The 13,896-nt window shown below is 33.5% G+C and overlaps 1 pseudogene; it reads left to right on the top strand.

Annotated features, from left to right (window-relative positions):
- Positions 1–13,351: 13,351 nt before the first annotated feature.
- LOC112485070 lies at positions 13,352–13,470 on the top strand (annotated as a pseudogene).
- Positions 13,471–13,896: the final 426 nt, after the last annotated feature.

Genomic DNA, 13,896 nt, shown 5'->3' with positions numbered 1-13,896 from the left:
TATTTGCTAGCTTTGAGGTTAAGAAACAAGCACCTGGGAAAATATTTAAGAATTGACATGGTAAGAAGGTTGAAGATTGGTGACAATGATGAAAGGGAAACATTAGAATAGTCAAATTGCAATGCAAGAGAGAATTGTGGATTAAGACTGAGAGATGAAGAAGCTATTATAAAGTGTGGATCATTACTTGGTAAAGAAAGAGGAAATCTACATCAGACTGTTGGGGAATATTATTGGGTTCTACATGGTGAGATTCCTCCCCTGTGATATCAAAATCCTTCAGTAAATGTAAAGGGTGCTCTTCGGTGATGTTTTTAGCAGATTATGTGCTTCTTCAGATGTATCTACATTTGAGATTGCATTTGAAGTTAGCTGAGTAGTTCAAGATGGCATACGACATTTGGTTGAAAGTTATATTTGAAATGATATGGGAAAAGAGTTGAAAAGGTTGCTTATTCCGAAAACAGGTGAGAAGTATTGGGAAAAGACTTCACAAATGCAGTCTTTGAATACAAACAAAGATGTCAAGAAAAGAGAACATAAGTTAAGAAAGGCTGATGAGTTTCCAGTTTAAAAGTAGTGGATAGAATTGTGGAAACCAGATATTATGAGCCTAATGATGGTATGCGATAGGAAGTGAATAATGACATCTAAATTGTACTATCTACAAAAGCAGGAACCATTCTATTCTAATCAAACCACTAGATTTAACTGCCAGATAATAGGAGATATATGAGGGATAGAAGAGCATATTAAGGCACATGAAAATGCAATCAAACAAAAACAGAATATGGACATTGTATAGGTCAAAAACTAGGTTTCTTCAAACAAGAGAAGAGGGAGGAATTGTCACAAAAAAATAAGAGAGAGAGAGAGAGAGAAGAATAAATAGCAGCCACATATAATTTGTGGACTTTGTTGGAGATGCATTGAAACAAACCAACTGGATAAAGCAAAAAAAAAAAAGAGAGAGAGAGAAAAGAATAAATAACAGCCACATACAATTTGCGGACTTTGTTGGAGTTCAATTGAAACAAACCAACTGGATAAAGTTTTCTTTGAGACAAGTAAGTTTGAATATATCATTGATATTATTTAACATTAAAAAGAAGTCATGATAATTCTCATGGGTATAAACACAGATATTACATATACTTTTTTTACATTCCATGTCAGAGATGCATACTGAAGTATTTATGGATACAATTACATGATGATTATAGTTTATAATACTCTAGTTAAAAATGTCAGAGGCATTAATAGAAAAAGAATTAGTTATAATGTTGATCTCTTTTTTTTGAAACTGGGTAATGGGTACATGGATACTCCTACATGTTTTACCTTCTGTATAGTTTTAAAATATTTCATAATAAAAAGTAAAAAATAAAATAAAGACAATGGAGTAAAGGTTTCCCTGCTCTGTTTTAGCTCTCTGAAATCACAGTTCTAGAACTTCCATTTGGTTCTTTATGATACATTCTATTTCTCTGTTAATATTTCCTATATTTGCATTCACTGTAAACATATTATCCATTACATATTTGAATACCAAAGGAATAGCTGCTTTAAAATTCTTGTTTGAAAATTACAATATCTGGGTTATCTCAAATTTAGTCTCTATTATTTTGGTTTTTTTTTTTTCTCTTGAGAATAGGTCACATTTTTATAGATCTTTGTATGTCATGTAATTTTAATTTAATGCTGTGCTTTGTCAATGTTGTTGTGAAGATTCTGGATTCTCTTATATTCTTCTGAAGAATTTACTTGTTAATTTAAGCAGATAATTAATTTTATTGGACTCAAAAAGTAAACTTTCTCCTTTGAGTTGCTCAAATCTCATGTCAGCCTTTTATCCTTAGCTGTATTTTTTCCTGTGCCTGGTTCAGACAAAAGTCTTGGGCAAAATTTTATGCAGTACTTGGGATTCTTCGTTTCTGTCTCTCTCCTTTCTAGGATTCGCTCTCACATTTTAGTGACTTTGGTTTCCTTAAAGTCTGTTCTTTAGGCCTGAAAGCAGGCATGTTCTTATTAGAATTTTAGCCACATCATAAATAATTAAATTCGGCCGGCTTTTAGGCTAAAACTCTTAAACTGGCAAAATCTCCATACGTAATTTCCGTCTTCCAAATGTCAACTTCCTCTAAAATCCACCTGTTTTTATTTTCTCTCCAGGGCTTCACATAATTTAAAAAACATTTTATTTTCTTATTGGGGTTATCCATGGAAGGGTTGAGTTTGCTTGGAGCTTACTTGGCATAACACACAACACACAATTACTTAAAGCTGAAATCAAGTAATAAGGGTATAAAAATATTAAAAAATATAAGAATAACATTAGAAGTACTGAGAAAACATAATAGATAAAAAGATCATTGTAGTGGTGAAAAAATGGATATGAGAAGAAAGGAAACTATTGCAAAAGTTCTCATTTGTTACAGATATTAGTGCTAAACATAATAATACATTCAAATTCTGGGGTGCTAATGGATTAGTGGGTGAGGATGTTGTAGACTAGCTGAAGATAAATTTGATAAAGTGGGTAGTATCAGATTGTGATGAGTATTATGTGACATGCTAAGATATTTGAACTTTTTCCTATAGAAAGAAAAGAAAGGGATTTGCAACAGCAATGGGAAAAGCCATTTATATAACAACTAGAGTTCATTTGAGAAATTGGTAGAAGCCCAAAAATATGTGATAAATTTTCTCTAAAACAGAAACAGAGTCTTATGGTGATCATTACTAATTTTATACAAATATCAAATCATTATGTTGCATACCTGAAACTAGTAATGTTGTATGTCAATTATACACCAATTAAAAAAACAGTGAAATTTATACCTTAAGTAAATGTAAATTTCTGAGGACAAACCAAGAGTTACTGCTTCATGATCCATATATTTTTTAAGCAAGAGAAAAAAAAATGCACCCTTAACACACCAAACCTATCAATTAATATTGAGCCTGAAAGAAACTGTCATTTATTAGAAACTGTTCATTTTAACAATAAAATTACATGTTACTGAGATATTACAAGTATGACTTTTTCAAGATAGTTTCGGATTTACTATAGCAACAGTGGGCTGTAGACGTTCTCTCACAAAACAAAGCCATTCAACGAGTGGCTAGTAATAAAAAAATAAAGTGAGATTAATATTGCCCTTGCTAATCTTTCCTTAAAATAAGCTTTAGTATATAGCTTTAAAAAATAATATTCTAAAAATGGTTTAACTCTGAAAAGAACTAATTTTTTAAAAAATAATAGGTTGTGAATACATTAAATGTATTATCTGTAAGACATAAAAAAAATTGACATATAGTAACTACAGACTTGTTACAGCACACATTACTGCTAACCTTTCTCTCTGCACTTTTTCTACATGGCATGGATCAGTTTTAAGTTCCATCCTGTATAAATCAAATAATAATAATAATTTCAATAATTACCATTACTGAACACTAATTATATATTAGAAACCATATGAGGTATTTTACATTTATCAGGTATATTACATTATCAGGGGTAGGAGAAAGTATATCAGTGAGTAACCAAGATCATAAAGCCAACACAACAGAGCTGGGAATGGTATCAGCTCAGTTTAGCATGTCCTTTACATTATATTGTGCTGCCATCCAAGGTATAATACTACTGTAATACTGCCTACACCTCTAGCTAGATATTGCCATCACTAACACAGATTCAGCATCTGTGCACCAAGTTTATCATTGTCATCCAAAGCAGGACACTGCCTTCAACCATCCACGCTGCTATGTTGCTAGCTATATACACATCTGAAAAACTAAAATTATATATGATTCACTTTCCCATAAGTGAGTTACTGCAGCAAGTCAGATAAAATCGACTCATAGTTTAGGCATTTAAAGAAGATGAATGCTTAACTATACAAGAGAAATGTATATTTTATAATGTCAGTATTCTGAAAAGAGAAGCATCACCCCTTAATTTAACTGTTTTGAAATTAGAAATTTGAAGGTATAGCCTTTTTCAAAGCTATGTATCTTTAGGGCCAAAGTCAATTCTCAATAATATTGTATCTTAAATAAAGTTGGTTTTACTGCATTCCTAATCTGCCTTCAATAGCACCAGTTCATTTTTTTACATTTAGTAATCTGGCACCCTAACTTCAGAGTTTTCACTGCAGGGTTTCATGGGAATCTGTTTTCTTAATGCCAGGAACTCATGTTTTAGACCAGAGATTAATTTTTTTAAAGGAAAACATATAATGCTTATTTTTGAGATATACTTTACAGTTTCAGGTTTTAAGGGTACACTCTCTTCCAGCTTCTGTCTAATATTAGGCTTTTTCCAATGCCTTTAAATAATTGTATGTAATAGTTTGTCCAGATTTTATAATGGTTCTATGTGGAAGGTTTTGTCCAATCACATCCCTCTACCCCCACTACCAGAAGTTGTCCTGATCTAAGTCTTAATATGAGACTTATGTGTTGACTTGTAGGGTAGTAGATTCAGGAATACTTAAAACTGATGCAAAAATGTGTGTGAATGCATTATTGTGAGGAGAGAGAGAATTACTTTCTTCAGATTCTCAGTGAGGTTTGTGACACAGAGAAAGGTTAAGAATCACTGCCTTATCAAGACTTAGATGTGCTTTTAAATTTCACTACAATTATGCTACTAAAGTAGCTTTCATCTTAGTTATTCCTTTATATATAATTCAAGTGGATTTAAAATCATTTTTAATTGACAAGAGAAAAAAAAAACATAAATTCTCCCAAGGTAGCAATCTCTCCTTATTTTTGAAGATCTGAATGCCAGAAGTTTGTTTTATTCACCTCTGTTCTGAGTATGGGAAAAAAGCACTGAATTTTAGATTCTGCATCCTAGTCTTCTCCTGTGCTCCAGGAAATGAATAGCATTTTGTATAAAAAGATATAAGAACCTCTTTTATGTACATCATGACATAGTGGTAATAAAATCTAAGTTTTGCTTGCTGACTTCTGGCCCTGAATGCATTATGCATAATCTGAGTCATCTGAATGGAATGGAGATTTAGCGTTTCCCTCAAAGATTATGCATAAAGATTCATTTTAATCTCCCAAACAAGACTATCCCACCCCATTTTACTATATATTTTTTTTTTCTGTTTGTCTTTCTCCATTGTAAAACTCGATAGAATTATCCCACATTTAGAACTAGCTATACAGACAGCTTGAATTGAATCTATATTAGTTAGTTACTGGATTTTAAAGAGTGTACTTAATTAAAAACAGGCAAACAGATATGTTGGTTCTTTATTTTGAAACTGTCTGGACCTAGACTATGAATTGTGGGGGTAGAGCTATATTTCTATCATACTGTGGCTGGTGACTTTTAGTGATTCATTTATTTTATCATTTTCAACACCTGCTCTGAAATGCCAGATACTCTTTAATCTAAGTGTAGTATTTGTGCAATAAGAGAAAAAGACAAAAGACCATACATACTATAACAATTACATCATATGTTCTATATTAACAGCAAGCACAGGGACTTATGGGATGATATTAATAAGGCAATTAATAATTTTAGAGATAACATCTATTGGGGAGATGACCCCTAAAATTATTCTTACTTGATTACAAAAGGATGATAAGGCTTTTATTCTTTCATGATTGTCGGAATGAAATTGAGCAGGATAATACATCAACTTCAGTGAAATGGGAGGCATTCAATATGTATAGGTACCATACTGAGGTACAAGTGGTAGGGAAGGAGGCTGAAGAGTTTGAAAAAAGATAATAAAAAGCCTTACCACCTAATGGGGCCCCAGGATCATTAAGAATTTAAGACACAGAAATAACGATAAAATAGCAAAACACACACACATACACACACACATATACTTTTGTCCCTTTGTTATAACAAGCAAGAGACAGTTAGAGACTGATACAGAAGGAGGGCATGTTTTAATTGGGAGGCATGAACATAATATAAATGGACTCTTCCGGTGTGAATCCTACAGAACACTTAGAGGCAGAACTGCGAACTCACTCAGTTGCCTTATTAGGAGTGGACTTGGACTTCATTTTATAATCACTATCTCGTTGTTCCTTTCCACAAATACCACAATTGCACAGACTGATGATACTTATAACTGTTTAATTTTGAGGAATTTGAGTACCGTTCATCATCTTTAATTTCCACATATTTTTAACCATTGTTTCCAATCACTGAATGAAGTAAACAAGAAGTACAGTCACGGTCATCCAGAGAAGTCTGGTATGTGATACTGGAAACAGGCAAATAGATTTGAGAAAAATGTAATCAGTTGGTAACAAGGACAAAAAAGACTCCACCTTAATATTTATTTTAAAGTTTTTGTCCTCTTTATGTATAATTTTATGTTTGTGTGTATGTGTATACTAATCTTTGGCAAAAAATTTATTTGGAGATATTACTGAAGTAAGGTAAATTTGATTGTTTAACAGATAACTCATACATATTTATTCTAATTTATTTCTTTCTCATCCAGACGATTAAATTATTAGATGGCTACCATTTATGATCAACCTAGTGTTCTTAACGTCCATCAAAAAGCTGATTGTGACAAAATAGTAAGGATAGCCTGACAAAATTTTAGTCAGAGACAGAGAATTAGTCAATTTCTAACAACCAAAAAGAAGTCTCTCTTAACTTATAAAAGAAGAAAAAGTCTTTCCTGACTTACGTAATAGAGAACACATGGATAACTGACTATAATGTGAAGATCATTTTATCCTAGTCAACTAATATATCTCCCTTCTGAAAACAATTTTCTACTAAAAACAAGCAGCCAATATAAATGTATACAATAACCTTTGCAACTCATCTGTCTCTTTTAAATAAAAAATATTTAAGTATTTATAACCTTTTACCTGAGAATTCCATAAGTGAATATTTTCTGTAGAAACAATCTAATTTAGGGAGAAAACATATTCCTAGAAGTATTAATTAGAGTGTTATTTATAACAGAAATTTGAATAACCAAAAGCACTAAGATAGAGTAAGAATTAGGTACATTTACTACAAACACAAGCTAGAAAATTATATTACAACTGAAATTATTTTTATAAAATATTTAAGTATGGAACAAATATTAGCTCATAAATTTAAATAAAAATATATAGTTAACTAGTTAAAGAATTCACCCAAGTGTGCACCAGGATATCTGTATAAGAACATTCATAATAGCCGTAAACTGAAAACAGCTCAAATGTCTCTAAACAATACAATGAATATAAACTAGAATATTTAGACAAAGTAATATTATATAAACTGTAAATGAACTATAGCTACAAACAAATGAAACTTATTAATACAATGTTGAGCAAAGGCACTGAAATGCATATAATAAGATGCTCAATACAGTTTGTCTTTCGTTAGTCTGTGCCCATTTCTCGATAGCCCCAGGTATCTAGGCCTGCTCTCCAGTTAATGTGTTCCTAGTACCTCCTCCTCAATAAGCCTGGCTATAAGAACTGTGAACAAGATCTATGAATTACTTGCATCTCCATTTTCAACTTTAAGAGTAAAAATGACACTTGTTTTTCAACAAATAACAATGGGGATGAAATTCAACTACTACATGTGTGAATAGTTTTTGTTTTTGTTTTTGTTTTTTGCTATTTTTATGCTAAAATGTTAGTATTATTCCTATAAGTGATGGAAAAACTGAATAAAAACATTACAATTATCAAGTATAATTTTTAAATTAAAAAATAAGTCTACTTTCACTTTTCATGAAAATGAAAACATACTTGTCAAAAACTATCTTTGAAATATACCACTGGAGTATAACTCCTTGATAAGACATGAGAAAAATCTAAGACTAATTCCTAATGGCCTATAATGCTCCATTCATTAGTTGTTATGACTCATTGACTTTTCTCTTTATCTTAAGAATAAAGAGCCTGGGGGCAGGGCAGGGCAGGGGAGGAGGAACCACCATGAAGGCATTTTTTTCAAATCTTGGGTGTTTATATTTTAGCAAATAAAGTGTTTCTTGATTAAAAAAAAGAATGAAGTGTTTTGTTTTCAGATACTTTGTTTTTTATATAATACTTTCCCAATAAGACAGTCATAAAAGAGGGTGGTACAAGCAATTAAAATAGCTTTGGTTATAAATTATCCCTCCAGAGACTGTGATTTCTAGTGATACATCTGTTTTCGCAAATAATGCTTGTAATAACATTGTATTGCTGAATTTTCTTCCATGTAAATATTTGTTCCTAACTTATCCCAAGTTACTCCCACTGAAGCTGCTATTGATGTGTACGCCTTAGAAACTTCAGTTTTTTGATATGTTTCTGTTCTCCAGTTCCTCGAATGTTGCATGAGCCTATGTGCAATCTAAGGGATCTGTCAGCTCTAAATTATTGTTTTTCATGTGCTGCATATTATTAAAGTATAATATTTTCCCTCTGGCTGGTTTCTGTGCAAAAATATAAATCAATGTCAGTTTCTAAATGGGAATATAAAAAGCATCTACCTGTATTTACTTAGATATTAGTCAAGACTCCAGCTACAGATAATTGGCAGTTACTCAAGCTAGCTCAAGCAGAGAAGAAGAAGGAAAAAAACGAATTCAGGCATCCTCAGAGAACAGGACAGACATCAGTAACCTTGATGGAATTCTCTCAACTTTCTTTCTTTATGTACAACTCTCTGTGAAAACTGGCTTTCTTTGCTTCAAAGTGCATACAGGAGAATATGGATGTCCTATACTCCTGAATTGTACGACTTCCAAACACTTTTAGAATTCAATGTACTATTTCTTGGTCTCTTCTCAATTTGCAAGAGAGGAAAAGAGACTGCCCCCATCCCATCATATGTTAAATGCTGGTCATTACAAGTGAAAACAAACCTAGCTGCTGGAAAGCAATCCCCTTAGATAAGAGTAGGAAATGATTTAAATATGTCTACTATAAGCTATCTAGTCCAAAACTAGCCTTTTTGTTTCTTGAAATACAAGTCTACTACCTTTGAATTTGAATTCAGGCCTACAGTCTTAGAAGAAGCCTAAGAGCCTAAACTGATATATTTTATAATAATTAGTCCCTCTAGGAGGAAACACAAAAGGCTTTCTGATCTATTACCCTGTGATCAGTTCCCTAAAGTGATTTTGGCATCTACGATGTGTAGCAACAGCTAGACGTTGCTTCAGTTCTCATACACAGCCTCACTAAGCAGGTAGACAATTCGAAGCAAATGCCAGCAATGTATGTTACAAGGAAGAAGCTGTGTGAGTATTAGGCAAAAACAATGTGTAATTCATTCCTCTTATTAATGAGCCATTTCTCCTTCAGGCAAATTATTTCATCAATGTATGATAGTGAAGGGTTTCAGTCAGACCTTCTTGACAAATTAGACATGTTGTTGGACAGGTTCCACTGTTTTAGAAATAAACACAAAGCTTTTTCAGCAGAGCTTTCTCAAAAAGCAACCTGGAAAGAGAACACACAATTCCAGCAGTCCCAGATTATCTGGTGTGAAACTTCAGAGGATTTTCTTATGGGACCCAAAAGTGAAGAAGGTATTTGGGCAGTAAAGGAAAACTAAGACTTACAGAGAAGAAAATCAGAGATGAATTTAATTAGTGGCAAGAGATATTGTCAAGACACATGCTACAGAAGACGGAAATTTAAATGAATATCCTCTTAAACTTTTTTTTCTGATTTTTATAAAATCTATAGCTCAGAGGCAGAAGATTCAGAAAGATGAAGTCATGTCCTCAGTACAGCAAAGTACTTCTACTGAAAATATTTGGTTGTGTATGTGTTGCATTAAAATACTAGAGCATATTTAACAAAGTAAACATAGTTCATGGGACTAAAATTTTTATATGAGTAACAGGATAAATTTAAGTAAATCATCATTGCTATGATTCCAAAATTACAAGACATTTCCCAGCAAAGTATTCTCTTTCTTATAATACAATTTAGGAGATGGGGAACAGATGGCAGTAGGACAACACTGAAAGTCAGAAATTCCTGAAATGCTACCAATGGGGGAAACTGTTTTAAATAATAATTTTAAAAGAGAGAGAATGAAGGAAAAAGGAAGAGAGGGGAGGAGAGAGGGAAGAAGATAAGAGGGAGGAAGAGAGAGAGAGGGAGGGAGGGAAAGATGAACAGTGAGAATCTTGCATTATTGCATTGAGAAATCCCATAACTAATATCAGTTTGGCTCCTTCTTCCTTTACTCTGTCTCATTTTATAAAATGTTGTGGCTTTAATCATTTTAGGAAAGGAAGTACAATAAAAGTGTGATTTTCTAAATACACAGAGTCTAGTAATTCCTATGAGACCCCTGTCAGGATTTTGGAATAGAGATCATGACTACTTTATGAAGAGTATCCACTAAAGATAGCTCATTTGTTACTCTGATTATTATAACTAGTATTTACATTGTTCCAGACAGTTTCAAGGTGCTAAACCATAAAATGAACAGTGTTTAATGTGTGCTTCGGCAGTCCTGTAAACTCAAATTAGGATACCTGATTTAGATTACATGTTACCCACATCTCTCATCCCTAAAATTCTGTCACTGTAACCACTGAGGTATAAAATACTGATTTCTCAGCCCATAGGATTTCAGCTTCATATCAAGGACAATGTTTAAATATTTTATTGTCCAACATAAGAAAGTTAATTTCCTCCCCACCCTCATGTCAACAACCTTACTTGAGAACATAGAGAATGGACTCAGCTTCATTCAGGCACTGAGAATTAATTCCCAGTGAAATGATGGTAAAATGAGAGGTTTGAACAATAACATTTTATCTTCCCTCTATATGGTATAATGTATGGGAGATCACATTGGATTCAATCTTTCCAAACTCTGAAAAACATCCTGCCTCAAAAACTGTATTATATTCCTACCTGACCTAAATTTTTTAGCAAGATTACTCATTTTATATTTTATAGTTTCCAAATTTCTTACAAAAAACATGTGTTACCTTCAAAACCTAAAAGAAAAAAAAAATTATGGGGAAAACTGTCAGCAGGTTACTAGAACAGAAAAGACTCCAAGTGCATCATCACGATGAGATACCAAATTTCATGAGAAACAAGTAAGCAAGTCAAAACCAATTGAATCTCAAGTAAAATATTAGAATCTATCAAAGTGAAAAAGGAAGAGAAGCAGTTTGGTCCTGAATAGTTTACAGTGGCAGTCTCATTTGTGGGCAGGGTCTCTTTTGATATTTACCTGTTACAGAAAACCTAACATCAAAATCTAACAGAGGTATGCTGTGATGAATCTATTTCCCAACTAAAAATTAAACGACAGTGATTATTAAGTAGAAGATGCTCATGAAGGCCATGAGACAAAATATTTGAAATTAAAAAAAATTTAAATTCCTGGTCACTGGAGTTATGGAATACAGGAAAAGCTGATTTCCATAAGGGGAAATTATGATATAGATATAACTAAATAAAAAATATATATATTATCATTTGTCAAAAAAATACTTCTTCGGAAGTGACCTGTATTTAGACAAGTTGGCAAAGATCTGAGGATACAATATAAGACTCCAAAGGACTGGCAGATAGGTGCAATGGTTCTTGTTTGGTATGAGAAGAGGAGGAATTTTACTCTGGATTACAGAAAGGAGTGGGGATGTGAAGAGTTCCATGGCAGAGACAAGATGAAAATGAGTGAGGGGGAAGAAGGGTGAAGACAAGGGCATACAATCCCATGATTTCCTTTAAACCTACAAGTCACATCTCTGGAACACTGGAATGCTGCATAGGAGTGGATTTCTTGTAGAACAATAAAGAGTAGCTGAATTTTGGAACCAGTATAGTATTTTTGCAAAACAGAGATGACACTAAAAGATGCAGAAGTGCAGAAGCAGAGAGAGCTGAGACTAACAGAGATAGAACAGGGGGTGAGGGCTGTCACAGGATGTAGAAATGGGGAGGATGGATGCTGGTTGCAGAACTCAAGACAGTAAGATATCATGTAATTCAAAGTAAATCTGGGGCATGTGGGGGTCAGGGTGAAGAAACAACTTGAGTTGATGGCCAGGGAGCAATGTGATGAACCTAGGCACCAAAAAAGATGGCACTCCCTCGATTACTTCTTTATTATCATGCTACCTGTCACCCCTCTGCCAGGTTTATAAAGTAAAACCAGAATTGTAAAATAGCCTCCTAGAAGAATTTCTTACAGCCATTTATTTTTAAAAAATTAAGCTAGATCCCGGTAAATAGGGTTAAGCAGGTCATTATAATTTGGAAGTCCATTCAAAGAATATAGTTTTAAAATAAAATAATAGATACTTAATGACACTGGTGTTGGTTTTACCCATAAAATCAGACAGAATTATAAATATTTCCAATTTTATCTTGCAGCGGTTGATCCCAATTTGCCCAATTTGTCTAATTCAGGAGATGAAAATATTTCATGGAGTTAAAAAAAAGACACAGCAGTGTTTGTCAGTGATAAACAAGGAAATAGGGGGTAGATAGAAGGAGACTGAGGAAAAAAGGGGGAAGGATAAAATTAAAGAGGGACAAGACCAGCTCTCTGGATGTGTGACTTGTGCAACTGCTTAAGGTCCTGCACTTAGAAAGATTCCACTTTGGGTTTAATGTCCCGCTGTCAGGGTCTTGAAATTCTTCTCTTTTTAAACAAAAGGCCTCTACTTTTATTTTATACTAGGCCCAACAGGTCCTGAGGGAGACTAAGAAAGAAAGATGAAATGGAAAGAAAAAAATCATAAAAATTATTTTGCTCTAGTTAAGATTAAAGAAATTGGAGGTGAGATGGCTTGGTGAATACCACTCAATATTGAGTAAAGTGGAATGGGGAGAAACTGGAGAGTACAGGATATTTGATGCCGTTTAATTATCATTAACTAAGTGCTCAAGGAAGCTAATCTGTGGCATCTTCTTAGTTTTTCTAGACCCATGCAGAGAGAAAAAGCTAAACAAATATGCAAATGTGATAACGAGAAAAAATGTGATCATTGAAGCTGGACATGCACACATGCATGTGTGGGAGTGGGGGTGGGGTCAGTGCTTCAGCCTTTAAAGGATGAGACCTTGAGGCATCCATAGGACATTGGAATCAGTGACCTGAAAGATTATAGGATGGGATCAAACAAAATAAACTGAAGTGCCTTTTACCACAAAATGCCAAAAATCCAACTTGAAATGAATCTACTTCATACAAATTATCCTTAAAAATTGGATTATATTAGTATTTTTTTTGTCACAGGCACTGTTCTAGACTCTGGGAATTTGGTGGTAAACAAGAAAGATTGTAGTGCCAGTCTTAAGAGAGCTTAGAGCCTAGTGAGCCTACATTCACAAGTAACTTTCTTATTAAAATTGTAATAAGTGTGTCTATGGCCATGCTACCCTGAACAAGCCCAATCTTGTCTGATCTTGGAAGCTAAGCACGGTCGGGTCTGGTTAGTACTCGGATGGGAGACCATCTAGGAAGACCAGGTGCTGTAGGTAGAAAAAATAAAAAAATAAGGGATTGTAAACTGACAAGGTCCTTGCAATCTGTAAGGTCAACCAAGGATTGCCTTGCCTAAAAAATAAAAAATAAAAATAAATAAAAATATTGTGATAAGTGCTTTAATGACTATATAATGAGATAAAAATTTTCATATTGGAAGCCTAATCTAATATGAGGAAGAGAACTGAGAGCCTTCCTGAAGAAGTAGAATATGAGATGAGATTTGCGCAAAGAGGTGTAAGGAATTAAGAGGAATTAAGGTGAAGGAATTAAGAGGATTTCAGGCACACAGCCACTGCAGCACAATGAAAAATTACCTGAGGTCCTTTGAAGCAGAGTTTGCTTTTCTTTTGTTCCCTGTTATACCTTACCACCTAAGAGAGTGCCTGGCACATAGTAGATGCTTGATAAATATTTATTGG

The sequence above is a fragment of the Pteropus alecto genome, unplaced genomic scaffold (assembly GCF_000325575.1).
Source record: "Pteropus alecto unplaced genomic scaffold, ASM32557v1 scaffold95, whole genome shotgun sequence".
In the NCBI taxonomy this organism is placed as follows: Eukaryota; Metazoa; Chordata; class Mammalia; order Chiroptera; family Pteropodidae; genus Pteropus; species Pteropus alecto.
This window is presented reverse-complemented; position numbering and strand designations above follow the sequence as displayed.